Consider the following 16,337-nt stretch of genomic DNA (forward strand, 5'->3'; position numbering starts at 1 on the left):
CCCCCAGGGAAGGTTTTGGGGAGACCAGAGTGAGCCAAACACTGGAAATTTTTGGCTGGTGGCAGCGCTATCAGATCCAAGCTGGTAATTAAGCTTGGAGGTTTCATGCAGGCACCCACATTTTGGACTCTAAGGTTCAGAATTAGGAATTATGCTTATGATAAGTGTCCACACCAGTTAGGTCATTAGATTCATTTTCTTCATTCACTCATTATACACCAAGCAGCCATAAAACTATTATCAGTGGGGTGGGTTCTTTTGTAGCTTTCTCTGCTCAGATCTTATTTGGACTCTAAACAGTATCTGAAACTCAAGATATACATACATATAGATCGACTGATTCCAACCATCTGCAGCTTCAGCAGTCACCAGTGATCATAAGCGTGCTCACATCTCCAGTCAAAACACACTTGCAACCCTGTAGACTGAAAGGGAGTGGAAAGCCAGGCATATCATTATAAGTTTCTTTTTTCCCTTTGCTTGTTTTTATCTTATAAAGATCAGCTCTGTATTTTCCTGGCTTTGTTAGGGGCAGCCATTACATTAATCATGGTTGGGGTGTGTTAAATAGTGTTCAACTATCATACTACCTGGATGTTAACATAGGGAGAAAGCAAGCTATATTGTTCCCTAAACCAAATGCAAACACGTTTAGGAGGGAGTGCCTTAGAACTTTGGTGAAGGGAGAAAGCAACCAGTTTCACTGCCATACCAATCTTGTTACACAGTGGGGTTGCTCACTGATGAGAATGGTTAAGTGTCTTTTTAGTGGCAGGGTACGAGGACTCCACACATTGCCATGAGCTGCTGTGACTGAAATACTATTAATATTTAAGTCAAAATTACAAGGAAACAAAAGAGTTGGTCCTACTCCCACCTTCTTTCGCACTATTGTAATCTGTGAGCACAGACACTCTGAACACATTCAAGGGTTACTGGCCTGGTCTACGCTATGGGGTTAGGTTGAACTTAGCCGCGTTAGGTCGATTTTAAAATGAATGTGTCCACACAGCCGACCCTGTTTCATCGACTTAAAGGGCTTTTAAAATCAACTTCTGTACTCCTCTCCCGATGAGGGGATTAGCGCTAAAATCAACCTTGCTGGGTCAAATTTGGGGTAGTGTGGATGCAAATAGATGGTACTGGCCTCCGGGAGCTATTCCAGAGGTCTCCAGTGTGACCGCTCTGGACAGTACTTTGAATTCCAGTGCACTAGGCAGGTACACAGGAAAAGCTCTGGGATCTTTTGAATTTAATTTCCTGTTTGGTCACCTTGGCGAACTCAGCAGCACTCAGCAGCACAGGTGACCATGCAGTCCCCCCAGAATCATAGAGCGTAGAATGTTTCTACGCTCCCCCTATCATCTCCATCCCTGAGGTTATCGCAGATTAGAAGGCAAAAAAAATGCACTCACAATGACATGTTTTTCGAGCTCATGCAGTCCTCCTGCACTGATAGAGCACAGCTTAATGCATGGAAGCGTTCAGTGGCAGAGGCCAGGAAAGAATTAAGTGAGCGTGAAGAGTGAAGGTAGGACACGATGCTGAGGAAAGCCAGCAAGAGCACAAACCCCCGCCTATCCTCCTTTCCACGTTGCATAGCCTCCTCACCCAGACGCCCAAGAACTCAGGAGGGAAGGGGGGAAGGCTCCGGGCATCTGCCCAGGGCCACCCAGAGGATTCAGGGGGCCTGGGGCAAAGCAGTTTCGGGGGCCCCTTCCATAAAAAAAGTTGCAATACTATAGGAGGCCTCTGTGGGGCCTGGGGCAAATTGCCCCACTTGCCCCCCCTCTCGGCGGCCCTGCCACTTAGACCTGATTATCAGTAATTTCAGTGGTCACTTAACAAAACAAAAGACTATCTATGGAGCGTAATCAGCTCTGTCTTTAAACAGTGGAAAGGGGCAGGTCAAATAGTCCTGTGACTCAGGCAGACCAGCAAGCAAAACACCTGTCCCCACCCTCTCTCTTGATGTTCTCAATCAGCACAGGCTAATTACAGTTCTATTGCCTTTTACTTGTAAAATAAGAACAACATTTCATTCCCACCTCCCTCACCCCCGCATTCAAGTGATTTGTAACCCAACCCCAGCCAAAATCTATCACTTGGGCAACACAGATCTGTTTGCTGGATACCTAGGTAGATTAGGTGTGAATGTAAATAAAATCTGGTCCTGAAGCCTTTCCCCCAGTCCCCAGCTCATCACTTGCTGTCAGGGAGAGCTCATTTAGACTTTGCTTACAAATCATAACTTGGCCAACGTCACCGAAATGAATGCACTGGCATCGTCATAAAAACAAAGATGTATAAGGAAGCTAGTCTATGTTCATACTTTTCAATCTATTATACTTTTTCAGATACATGTATTTTATCATACACTTTATATGCTTTTAAAGTATGTATTAATGTCTCAATTTCAATTCAAATTTCCAAACAATCACTAAATTGGCAACATTGCACATAATTAATTCACAAAACTGGGTGGAGGGGTGTTTGGGGAAATGTTGGTGGGGTGTAGGGGGTGTGTGTAGGGAAATCCCTGAACCACTCTAAACATAGAAGGCTTCAGGTTGTGTGGACACATTTTCTCTTGGCCATTTCAGAAACAGAGGCAAAGGATTTCCCCACCCCTCTTCACTGGGACAGCCCTGGATTCTTTTTGGATTTCCTTTCTAGTAAATACTGAGAGTACAGGAAAGTGAATGTAGTGAGTGCAGGACAACTTTTAGTTTGGCAATTCATGACTGGAATCAAGCCATGTCGGTTCAGCCATGGTCTCAGCAGCCAGATTAGTTTTAGATCATGCAGACTTCAGATTTGGATATTGGACCAGTGATGTCTATTGTGCTTGGACAGTTCTAGTTTAATGTGCCTAAGTACACTTTGCATGATCTTACTGGCCCCAATGAAGGGATCTGGTAAGTCAGAAATATGTTACAATTGGTAAACAGACAATTACAAAATATATAATTAACCAATAACCAGAGTCCCAAAGGTGGACTGTCATAACAGCTATCCTGCCCTTCAACATCTTTTGTTGTTAAAAAAAAAATCAATCATTAAAAAAGATTACATGGGAAATATAATGAAAGAATAAAAAGCAAGTATCTTGAACTCATCTTGATATCCCCAGATAATTTTGCATGCCATGTAATCATATACTGATCTCTGGCCACTGTAATACTCTACGCATTTTACAACAGCGAGAGGTAAGCTGCAGTACTGAGCCACAAATCTCAATGTTCTTGTGTCAAAAAGGAAATGGAAAAGTATAATTTAACATGACTTCTTTAATCCTGAAAGCAGGACCTCATCTCTCCTCTTCCCAGGAGGAAGCAGGAGGAGCAACCATTCTCACTGCCAGATCCCTGCACCACATCAAGGCATCATCTTACCTAACTAGCCCCTGGCAACCTAACTTCTACACCTTTGTTAAAAAAGAACTCCTATTTGAAAATAATATATTGCATAATAAATAAATAATACATGTAAAGATAAATAAATGTAAGCATAATAAGCTCAAAGATAGGGCAACAATATTCCTGTAAGTTCATCATAGGGACAGAACTATTTAAGGTTGTGTAATTTGGACAGTGGTAAGAGAAAACCCAACAATGCAGAATAGATGGTAAATCTATTCTGTTCACACTTTAGAGGGTGTAGTAAACAAAAGAAATAAACTTGAAACCCATTGTTACTATTAACTAGTATGAGAAAGCCATTGCAGGCAAGTCCATCTGTCTTTTTCTTCCAAGACATTTCAGGAACAAGAAACCCCAGTAAAATGGTTATGTGTGAACCCTGAAGTAAGGCGGTACCATGAACCCTCGGTCTTGCCTGTAGGCCCTAAAAGGAGCTTACTGGACAATCCTTTACTGGATTTATTTTTTGTTTTGTTCTTTTTCCAGTGTTGAGACTCATTTACAGACCATGTCAATTATGTTTTTACAGCACCCAGCACAAGGTCTTTTAGTTTGCTTGGGGCCTCTGGTACCTTAGTAAAGTAATAAATAATAATATGGTTCATTAATGCTTTAATTGACCACATGTTGTAACTTAATTTTTCAAAGCTTGCTTTTTAAAGATAATTTTACAAAACTCACTCTATAAAGCTTCCGGAAGTTTTAGGCCTTTATTTTATTATATGCCCCCTCATTCCCCCTAGCACCGCCCGGCCCTGTGGAAACACTGCCCCCGCCCCCCAGCGCCGCCCGCCTTGCAGAAACAGACCCTCCTTCCTCAGCGCCACCCTGTCGAAACCAGCTGTGGGCCAAAGAGGAAGGTTTGGGGGGGGGGGGAGAAACAGCACACATAGGCAAAAGAAATATTCCATTCTATGCATGCGAAAGAAGTGGGCTGTAGCCCATGAAAGCTTATGTTGAAATAAATTTGTTAGTCTCTAAAGTGCCACAAGTACTCCTGTTCTTTTTGCAGATACAGACTAACCCGGCTGCTACTCTGAAACCGGGCACAAATAGGGTGGCCAGATCAGAGCAGTAAAATAGGACCCACCCCCTCCCCACTCGACCCCACCATCACACCCTCTTCACGCCCTAGTCCTCCACTGACTTGCTGCGTCCCTCCTAGTCAGTCCCCCACCACAACTCACCTCCTTTCACTTTCTCCCTCCCTGCCAGAAACCTCTATGCCTGCCCCTAGAACCCCTGCTGGCTCACTGCTTGCCTCTTTTGTCCACCTGCCACTTGCCCACCCGCTCGCCCCCGACTTGCCGCTGTTGCACCCCCCCCCAGCGAGTATATAACCTCATTCAAAGACCCAGGGGTCCACTATATTACTGCACACAGCAATCAATCAGTGCAGTTGTAGGTAAATCTCTGCATTATGCACTTTTGTATAACTTTTACATGACTTTGTATTGAACCTTGGTAATATGTTATAGTGGGCCCAAAGTAGGTAGTATAATTAAAATAAAAGAAAAATGTCTCATTGCTAGAAGTGGAATGAGATCTTTCCTCCACTTTGTAATCAATTGCCCTATTGAATGAATGAGGTGTGAATGAGGAAGGTGTGGAAGGCAGCACCTCCAGACAGCTGCAACCCTTGAGAGGGACTGGGAGCCAGACCCCAGACCAAGGAGCTTTGCCTAGGGGCTGAGTGGGACGGAGTCTGGGTGCTGGGTGCAGTCCAGGGCGGGGGCACGGGGGGACCCCAGTGAGAACAGCAGGCTGGAGAGACTAGACTGAACCCACCACCCAGCCTAGTCCATCCCAGAGCCCAGGACTGAGGAGCAGTAATGTTTGGCTGGAGTTGGCTAGAGCAAGGAAAGGGGGTTGGCAGGGGGCTGGACTCTGTGGCACTGGGTGGTCTGCAGAGCTGGCTGCAGGTGGGGGGCGGACTGTGTGGCAGCAGGGGGTGGGACAGCAGACTGGAACCCAAGTCTTTAGTAAGCCCCCAAACCCCTGTGGACCCCTATCCATCCCAAATAGCCACAGAGTGCCAATGGCCCCCTACCCCCAGGCCACCTGCTTCCCTCTCCTGGCCTCTCCCAGCACTGCTAGTGATTCTGTGTGGCTGCATCAGGTGGGATTTCAAGTGGACCCCTGTCACGGAGTCCCCGGGCGATGCTCTGGAACTGCTCCCCACTAAGCCAGTCAGGACTTTGGGGAGCCTCCTCTCCCTTGGAGCAGACTTGTTCAGGGCAAGAAGCTCACACGTCTTCACCTCCTGGGGCTCTCCTTGGAGCATTTCAGCATCCTCTGCCCCTCCGTGTGCTTCCCACAGCGAGCCCACCCAGGCGGGGTCCTGGGAAGCCACAGGGTCCTGCACCCCCACTTTGCAGTCAGATGTGACTCTTAGCCAGTAAAACAGAGGTTTATTCGATGACAGGAACAGGGTCTAAAACAGAGCTTGTAGATACAGCGAACCAGACCCCTCGGCCGGGTCCATTTGGGGGGCAGTGAGCCAGCCAGACCCTAGGTCTGCACTTTACTCTTTATCCCCAGGCAGCTCCAGAACTGACAACCCCCTCCAGCCCCTCCTCTCTGCTCAGCTCCTTTCCCGGGCCAGGAGGTCACCTGATCCCTTTGTCTCCAACACCTTCAGACAGTTGGCACCTTTGCAGAAAGAGGGGCCCAGCCAGGCCATCAGTTGCTAGGAGACAGAGTGCCCGGCATTTAGGTCGGTGCACTGGCCCTTTGCTCTGCAGCAATTATCACACACCCTTATCCACCACCTAGATACTTAAGAACTGCATAGGGACACTGAGGCACCAACACAGTGTTCAGAGCAAACATTAAGAACAGTCCCAGTTCATCACAGCCCCTCAACCCTCTGCTAAATTCACCCCTGTTTTGCGACCACTGCCCCCCGCCCCCACGCAAGCTGGTCTATTTTATTGTTGCAGGGCAAATGAAGGAGCCATAGTTTAATGGAAATTTTCAGCCCCCTACAGCGGTCTTGCAGCAGGGAAAACAGAGTTGATGGGAAAGGGAACTGGTTTGGATAGGAGCCCCAGTCCCCTTCCTTTCCAAAATAATTTGGAAAGGGAATTAGATCACGCCGTGCCTCAGTTTCCCCTTCTGCAGGAGATAGGGGGAGATAAAAGTCTCAGCCTGCCATGCCATATTGCAGACGGGGGCTTTTTTTCCTGGGTTACAATTACATGTCATGATCCCAACTTTAGTTCTGAAACAGACCCACCCAGGCAGGCACAAACTCACCCTCAAACAGCAACACCCTGAAAACCACACCACCACCCCAATTATTACAAACCTAGGGGGAATCACAGGGTCAAACACTCACGGTTGGAAGTCCCAGCAGCTGTTCAGGTGAGTGAGGTCACTGAGAGATTATTCCATCCTGTCAGTCTCCCACCGGACCAGAAGAAGCTGTCTCCTCCAGGTGAGCAGGTAGCTTTCTCCCCGTCTTCCCCCCCAGTGGCTGGCTCTGCCTCAGCTCAGCGTCTCTGGTTGCCTAGCTGCTGCTGCTGCTTCCGGGAGACAGAGGCTAGAGCTGCTTCGGCCAGCGGGGCACCGTCAGGGGAGTATCAGACACAGTCACACAGTTGCGGCCGGGGGCCCCTGCGGGGCCCAGGGCAAATTGCCCCACTTGCCCTCCCCCCTCTGGGCGGCCCTGCATCTGCCACTCCACTGCAGAGGATGGTCTAAGCAACAGAGGGCTGTCATTCAAACAGTTTGATTTTTAGTGTGGCTACAATAAGCAATGTAGCTGTGTTCTTCCCTCCTCCCCTACCTCCCCCAGGCTACCTTGTCCGTTATCTCATTTTTTTAAAATTAATTAAGAAAGAATACATGGTTTCAAAACAATAGTTACTTTATTTCGAAGGAGGGAGGGTGGTTGGCTTATAGGGAATTAAAATCAACAAAGGGGGTGGGTTTGCATCAAGGAGAAACACACACAGCTGTCACATCGTAGCCTGGCTAGTCATGAAACTGGTTTTCAAAGCCTCTTTGATGCGCAGCGCACCCTGGTGTGCTCTTCTAATTGCCCTGGGGTCTGACTGCTCAAAACTGGATGCCAGGCAATTTGCCTCAACCTCCCACCCTGCCATAAACATCTCCCCCTTACTCTCACAGATATTATGGAGCACACAGCAAGCAGCAATAACAATGGGAATGTTGGTTGCACCGAGGTCTGACCTAGTTAGCAAACAGCGCAAGCGAGCTTTTAAAGTGCATGATAGTGAGCTGAGTGGGCTCCATGCTTGCGGTGATATGGCGTCTGCTTGGATAACCCAGGAAAAAAAGCGCAAATGATCAACAGCCATTGCTTTCACGGAGGGAGAGGCGACTGACTACATGTACCCAAAACTACCCACGACAATGTTTTTGCCCCATCAGGCATTGGGAGCTTAACCCAGATTTCCAATGGGCAGCAGAGAATGCGGGAACTGTGGGATAGCTTAGCCACTGTGCACCGCTCCATAAGTCAATGCTAGCCAAGGTAGTGAGGAAACACTCCACCGACTTAATGCACTTAGTGGGGACATAGACAATCGAATGTATAACATCGATTTCTGAAAATCGACTTCTATGAAATCAATTTAATTTCGTAGTGTAGATATACTCACTGTAGTGTATGGTGAGTTGTAGAAAATGTAGCTGGAGTGCAAGGACATTTGACATATGTCCAGAACCTAGATTTATGTTATAACAAATGTCTTGCATTTAGATGATGACACTGAAATGGTTAATAAACCCACAATATAGGACTCAATTCAGACCAAGTGTACGTAGATAAAACTCCCACTGAAGTCTGTGGGGATTAATCTGCTTACACCAGAGGTGTCTTGGTAGCTAGTACAAAAGGACTTGTATAACTTCAGTGATTTATTTTTATCACTGAAAAATAGCTGAGCATCCTCATTGCACAAAATACTGTATCAATTCATACTAGGCTATGCCTGATTTCTTATTATTTTAATTTATGCCAACATAATTCAGAGATAGTCTCTCTTGGAGTTGATATACAGTAAGAGTATTTTTCACTGCAAATTTATCTTGACAAAAGATGACAGACTATTAGTCTCAATGTATTAATGTCACTCACTAGGAACAAGTCTGGCTGCTGGGCTTTCCAGCTGGGAACTCCAGTGTATTGTTATTTGACAAGGTACAGGAGGAGTTAATGATATTACCACTAACTGGACTAAAACTTCACATCTCCTGAGGTGATCTCATCACCCAGCCAATCAATCTGCTTTCAAAGACTGGGTCTAATGAGTGGTGTTCCTAATGCTGCTCCTTCAGAGGCACAAATTCCATTATAGGCACTGGAAGCAGGATTAAAGATACCACTATTTCTGTGGCACTCCCACTGGCCTCACTAGTTCCTGTACAGACCATATCTTGTCTTAAAAACAGATAAAAAGCCAAGGGCTGAATAAACATGGATTTAGAACTTCCTTCTTTTTCTTCCTGATGAGCTCTGGTGGTCTCATGACCCTCCAAGCCCCCTCTATTACTCAGAGAGGGGAATCACAGTTCCCATTTACAAAAGAGAAATGGGTATGGGACTTCTTGCCCAGACAGTCCTGAAAATATGAACCAGTTGTTGGGGCTCTTGGGGAACAAGCTGCTGGGCTCCATTGCTTCAGCAGGAAGAGGAGGGGGACCTCGCTAGCACGGACACTGCTGCCTTTGGTTCTTGTCCTCCAAGAACCACATCTCCTGTGCCATCCAACCTTCCTCTCTTACAAGGCCTTTCTTTAGAAAAAACAGCAACCCATTTTTGCTGTGCTGTCTCCATACTTCCTTGCATCTGAAACATTGTTCAGTGCATTATGTTTTGAAAAGTTCTTGCACACATAAATAGTTTCACTGCAATCAATTGGACTTCTTGTGTCACATAGATTGAAAATTCCTTGGGACCGAGTTTTCTCTACCTTGCTCTGTGTGTAGTCATTCACACCTGTGCAAAGAAGTTGCAAAATACTGCCATAAATGGCGAGCAACATGCATTTAGCATCTACTTTGTACAGCTGTAAATGACTAAACAAGATACCTAGAAAGTGCCATCTCCTGCATAAATCTTAATAGATACCAGTAACTTACTCTCTGAAACATTTCAGTCTTCCAAGTCATTTCAGAGCATTCTCAGTGGAATAAAAGGGCATGAGGCATGTACACAAGATTGTGCTGGACATATTTTAAAGCCATAAGCCCAATGAACTTTTGCTTGGAATACAACATTGACTTTGAAGTTTTGAACTGGATTGAACATGGTGTTGAGTTCTTGGTATATTCCATAAATGAATTCAGATGCTGCTGTATTGAATTCAATGGGATTTATGTCATTCATTTTGATAGGAGCAAGTCTGGGTCCTAACTGTTAACACCTCTCTACAGTGCTTAGAAAAACAGGGATGAGACAATATGATAAACCTGTTCTGACACCCAGAGAAAGGATTCGGTGAACATTCAAGAAAATGGAACAGAAACGATCTTAAATATTCATTGGGCCAGAGAGGGACAGTGAGAGACTGACTTTATAGCCCAGGGATTAGGCCACTCTCTGGATGTGGGACAGTCAGGTGCAAGGTCCTGCTCCAATAAATATTTAATTAGTCATATAAAGTGGAGCACCTTCAAGAGGAGACACTTAGCCCAGAATACCTACGAGTCTGCTGGGCAGGGCACTCACCAGGGGTTGGGAGCCTGGGGTTTAAGTTGCTGCTCCACCGCAGGCAGAGTGGAGAGTCAAACTTGAGAGCTCTAGTCACTGGGCTACTGCACGTAGTGGTACTCACACCTGCCCTGGGCTGTCGCTTGTGCAGAGAGGTTTGCTTAGAGCGCATCTGCTTAGATAGACAAGGTAATACCTAGCTTGAGAATCCTGCCAGGTTTAGGCATGAATGAGCCAGGGCACCAAGCTGCTTGGTGATGTCCGGACTTAGCTAGTTTTGTGCATACCCACCAGTGGCAACTGAGGTGCCTAGTGAACTTCACTGGCAGAAATTTAGTCCACTGGGGTGACTAGGTGTCAGCTGAGCAGTGGTTTTTTGAATGTTACTAGTGCCTAAATGCTAGACTTACTTACAAAGAGGCAGTTAGGCACCCAGGTCCCTTTATTGACTCTAGCCCTTACTTCTCTCATAACAGAAGGAAATGTTAAAGTCCTGTAATGTAGGAATGTGCTGCTACCTTATCCTGAAAAGACACATAAAGATAGCAAGAATAGCCTATAGCTAGCATCAATTTTGAAGCCCTGGAATTTGTTCATATGCAAAATAATCTAAAGATCCTTCAGAATGTGCACACAACCTTCTAGAAGCTGTGGGCTGTTACTACTAGGTGGAAATGTGAGTTTAAAGCTTAAAATGTTGGTAACAACGCTGTTGGGGGTCACATCATATCACACAGGGCAGTGAGCTGTGTCTTGTCCAACAGCTAGACAGGATTATGACTTTCCAAGTCAGAGCCAGTGTGTGGCTGAACTGGCCCAGGAGCAGCGCAGGACCCTGACTCTGAGAGTCACAATCTGATGCTTCCCCTTGCTTAGGTGTGGGATGGAGGGAGTGATTTGTAGCAGCCTTTTTGCCAGCAAAGATTATTTCGCTCCTGCACCAGCCCTGGGGAGCGTAGGCTGGTGCATTGGGCAGGAAGGTTGAAACCAAAGCTCTGTCCACCCAACCCTTGCCCACCCATTCTCCTCCCACCTACACAAGCGGTAGAAATAGTCACTTAGTAATGGCCTGTCTCCTCCCCATCTAGGCTTCAATGATATGGGTAGCCTGTGCAGTAGAGTAAGGACTTTTAGTGTGCACTGAGTTGGCTTGCACTAGCTGGTGTGCACTATGTAAGCCACAGTAAGAGTGTGCACACAGGACAGCTATGCCCTGTTTCAATTCGCATTGTGATGGGAACCTGGTGAGCAATAAGCATGTGGCAATTTGAGTGGGTATCCCATGGCCCTTTGCTTTGCTGCTGAGCTGTGTGCATTCTGCATTTTTCTTGCTGTGCATTGTGGGATATGTGACAGAAGCCAGACAGAAGCTAGTGGAGCTGGGTCTGAGCAGCTGGCGTGGCTACAACAGCTGCTCCTCCAGCAGCGGCAGGATGAGAGGAAGGATGATACTGAAAAACCACGACTACGCTGTTCCTGGGGCAGCTTCATGTAATGATGTGTTGTGTCTGGGGCCAGGAGTTGGCTCCTTGTGCCTTCTTACTCCTTGACTGGGCTTGCAAGAGGGCTCACATGTAAGCCAACGGTGAAGAGTAAGGGAACGAGGTGAGGATGGAAGTTGAGACAAGTGTTCAAAATAGTCTCAAACAAAAAGAAGCTCCAAAAACCTAGTCTCCCAGAAGCTTCTTGTCTGGTGACGGTATAAACACATTGGTGCTGCAGGTCTTTCAGAGAGCTTGTGAGCTGGTAGGTCAGATGAAAGCTACCCCAGGCACCTGCAGTGGTTGCATATCTCCACAAGGCAACATCTCTACCAGTGTGGTTCCTGGTGTAGTCTGTTAGGCTTATTCAATATTAACACAACACTTCTCTCTAAATTAAATAGAAACTGGCACCAGTCCCACAGCATATCAACAAAACCAACATGTTAGCACATATATTTGTGACTCAATCGGCAAGGGGGATGGGAGGAGGCAGCAGGAGAGTGCATAGGGGATATAGGAATCTCCGGACTCTAGTATGTACATTCTAGCTCTCCCATAGAGTGTCATGTGAGATCTCTTACAAAAGCCTGTGTCACTTTGGCCATCAATACTCTTGTGAAATGTCTGTACAGATCCTGTGTAAAGAGTGATGTGTGTATATTGAAAATATGTCCGAAAAGTCTATGTCCGAAAAGTCAAAGGTGAAAGGTTTTTTCATCAGACAAGAAATCTTTATCTGGCTGTTTACATGTCAGTTAAGGATTGTATAGTTCACAATGTGTCACCACTCACCAGTCTGAACCGAATGCAAATGGAGGATTGTGAGAACTCCAAAGAAAGAAACTAAGAGGAAGAGTAAAACAGAGGTGGGGCGAGTGAGGGGAGGCTTAACCCTGTCTTGAGGGGCACCCAAAGGTTTGCTCTACTATATTTAAGGGACTAAGGGAAGACACTCTGTCATCCTTCCATTAGAGAGTAAATGGATAGTATGTTTCCTTAATGGAAAAGGAGTCTCAACCAGGCTTGGTTGAAAATGCTCTAGAGAACTTTGGGAGGGAAACTGCTTTAGACAGGAGGTTAACCTGTTAATTTTAGTCTCTAGAAAGCACATTATGATTTGTTTTATGTGTTATTATTTGTTTCCAATGTTTTTACTCACTATTACTTGAATGTCTGGTTTTGATGAAAAACTTATTCTTGTTTTCTCTGTAGACATTTCTAACTGCTCTGTGCTAAGCACAGTGGTGATCCTGAGTTAAATTTTACAGGCTGGTGTGTACTGTTCCTTTGGGAACAGCAGGTCTGGTAATTCTGTGAGTGTTCAGTGGATAAGGGGCTGGGGATGTTGCAAGGACTCAGGGTTGGGGTGCACCTATTGCTACCTGTACAGAGAGAGTGAATCCTGGAAGGTAATGCTTGTGCTGCCAGAGGGTGGTTGTTTCAGGGAGCTTAGCTTCAGCAGGCACAGACAAGACTGCTTCACTTTCAGTGCAGGTGATGGTGAGAGACCTCACAGCACTGGGTGCTCCTGGGGAGAGTCCCAATATTTTTTTAATTCAGTCATCAACAGTTTGTGAAGTAGCTTGTGTAAATTTGCTGTCAAGGTTCCCTTGCCACACATGAGAAGTAAGATTTCCCCAGTATATGGACAAACCAGAAGATGGCACTCTTCCTCAGAGCTTATCAGAGAGACATGTTCCCTGCTGCTGCTAATACAGTGGTCAAAGTAAATAACTTCTCTTCAGAAGTGATAACATTAGCTTTTCTGGTAAAATGATCAGCAAATGACTTCTCAGAGTTCCAGAAGTCTTAGTGGAAAAATACCAGAGGAGTCGGAGGCCATACCTTCCAATGCCAATATAGGAAACTCTCTTCCGAGAGCAACAGACTCATTTCCTGGATGAACTAGTGGAGCAGAAATAGCATTTTTCTTTACTGGCAAAGAATCTCCTCAGTTGCTAGCTTCACTCAGGTGTTTAAGATGCAGTGTTATAGTAATATCCTTGCAAGTATAAGCAGAATATAATACTTGGAGTGCCATGTAAAACACATTGCAAGTATTAAACTCAAATAAAACTATGTTTAATTCACAGATGCACTGTCATACCATGTACAAGGTCACTGAACCAGCCAACACAAGAATTTGTTTTGTTACAGTGACATCAGATGAAGAGTAACCGGAGTGATAAGGGGACACCATTATAAGAGAACACTAGCTGCTCCTGGACGTGAAGATCAGCAGCTTCCTTTAGACCAGATGTCTATAGCGCTTCCAAAAGTAAATTGTAGATCTTTAACCAGTGATGGGAGAATCTCTAGCAACAAAGAGGAGTGAAAGGAGATAGTAACAACATGAAGAGAAGATGAATGGAAGGTCAAGAGGGTGCTGAACACAACAGAAGTTAAAATGGGGAGTGATGAATCTGAATGATACAGGAAGAATGGGGGACCCTAGTGTGTGTGTCACTAAAACCCTCTCATGGAATTAAACCCACATAATGTATAGGTATAGTACTTTAGATCCTGGGGAATTAAGCATTTTGAGTCCTCTAAAGGTGGCTCAGGATATACATCAATTCATACTGGCGTTGCAAACCAAGACAACACTTTATTATCAAATTTGTATTTCATTAGTTCCTAAGGGCCCCAATCAGCCATTGGAGCCCCACTGCACTATGCACTGTACACTCATGAAAGTTCAGTTTATGACACAAAGAGTATTCCCGGCTTATGTACATGCCCACAAACTAAGCATCCTTCTTCTTGCCTAATATACCTATGTGACGCTAGCAAACCAATTGCCAGCTCTGGCCCAGGCCATAGGTATTAGCTAAGAACTGAGAGACTCATAGCTGGAAACCAAACCAGCTCACGGGTATGTTAGTTTTGTTCAAATAGGTATTAGTCTTATAAGAATACATTTAGTGTTTAGGCTCTGCGAAATGCTTGTAAGTTGTTGCATGCATTAATCTCACTTAGAATGTCTATAGTCCAGGCTATAAAGAAATATGTAAGTTTTGCTTTACAACTTTAAAAAGATTTGCTCTGCACTTGTGAACTCAGGCATGGGAATAGTTCCCTCCCCTATGTCCCACATTAAGGAGGCCTATCAAGATTAAATGGACCATTAAGAAACATCACAATACAAACAATTGGTGAATGGCCCTATTCCCACCTTGGAAGTGCTATGTGCAAAGGTGCTCATCTCATGGACTGGAAAGCCAGTGTAAAAGATAAAAGCGGGTACAAGAACATTTGTCAACTCTTTACTGTTTGAACTCTCAGAGGGCCAGAGACTTTAAAGGGAAGCAAGAGATCCCCTATGGTTTGCCCTGAAAGACATCTTGATTGGACGGATCACTACAACTCCTTCACTCTTAGGATTTAGATTGCAACTCATTTGTGTTATATGCTTGCTTGCTTTAACCTGCAAATAGCTCTCTCATTTCTTTTTCCTAGTTATTAAACCTTTAGATAGTAATTACAGGATTGGCTACAGGTGTTGTCTTTGGTGTATGATCTAGGGTACCAATGATCTGGGGTAAGTGACTGGTCTCTTGGGACTGAGAGCAATCTGAATATTTTGTAATTTTTAGTGTAAGTGACCATTTATCGCTAAGTCCAGCTTACCTGGGTGACAAGATAGACTGGAGAGTCTAAGGGGACTGTCTGTGACTCCATGAAGACTTATAGTGATCCAGGAGTTCACATTTGTTACTGAGTTGGTGAAATCTAATTATAGACCATCCTGCCAGCTGAGGGTGTCTGCCTGGTTTTTGACAGCCTGCCCTGGTATAGGCACTCATGGCCGTGAGCCTCTCCAGACACTCAGCATGACAAGCTAAAAGATACATACTTGTAAGCTATACATCATGGTAGACTGTAGTATAGCTGACATTCAGAACTACCAAAAAGAGATCTAATTATATTTTAACTTCCCAAATCCACCAGCTACTCCTACCCCATCCACTTGCACAGCAGACCTTCAGCATAGTTAAGAAACCCTTCACATCTAATAATCAAGAGTTACACTCCAAAAAATGAACTGCATTGCAGAGAAAACATTTGTACCAAATTAGAAACAAACATAATTTCTCATTTAATTGTAAATACACAGCATTTTCCAAATGAAACCATCTGCATCGTTGGGCATAATTAGAGTACAATTTGTCAAAGAGGGGGAAAATATCCACCAAGATTTATGGTTCTTTCATGTAGGGCAGCTTTCTACATTCTACAGTGAATCCCATCAAAAATAAGTGTCTCAGTACTTTGGTCTCTGCCCTTTCCCCACAGCCTATAAATGGGTACACATTCCTCAGCGATATGCAGTGCCTCCTGTCCCCCTCCTTCCCACTGTGAAAGATGATCTGGGAAACCTGCTCGGGACAGTAAAGGAGTGTATCATACCCCTAATTCCTGTACAAGCACCATGAACAAATATCAGTCTGGCCCTCAGGGATCAGTTCTTTCATCTCTATTGCAATAAACATTTCAGAAGAGGGCTGAAAAGCATATGAGATGAACAGTTCTGAGGTGAATTGAAGAGGCCTTCAAATTGCTTTACCTTGCATTAGAGTCAGGGCTGGGGCAGAGAATCAGGAAGTCAAAAAGGAGCTCCCTGCTGTCTTCCCTACGAACAGCATGAGTGAGTGTAGTAGACAATGTGACCCATAATGTTCAAGCTCTTGAATATTTAATACAGCCTACTGTGAATTTCTGTAACATGGCTGTTAATAGTAGCATCTA

The sequence above is a fragment of the Chelonoidis abingdonii genome, chromosome 1 (genome assembly GCF_003597395.2).
Source record: "Chelonoidis abingdonii isolate Lonesome George chromosome 1, CheloAbing_2.0, whole genome shotgun sequence".
NCBI lineage: Eukaryota > Metazoa > Chordata > Testudines > Testudinidae > Chelonoidis > Chelonoidis abingdonii.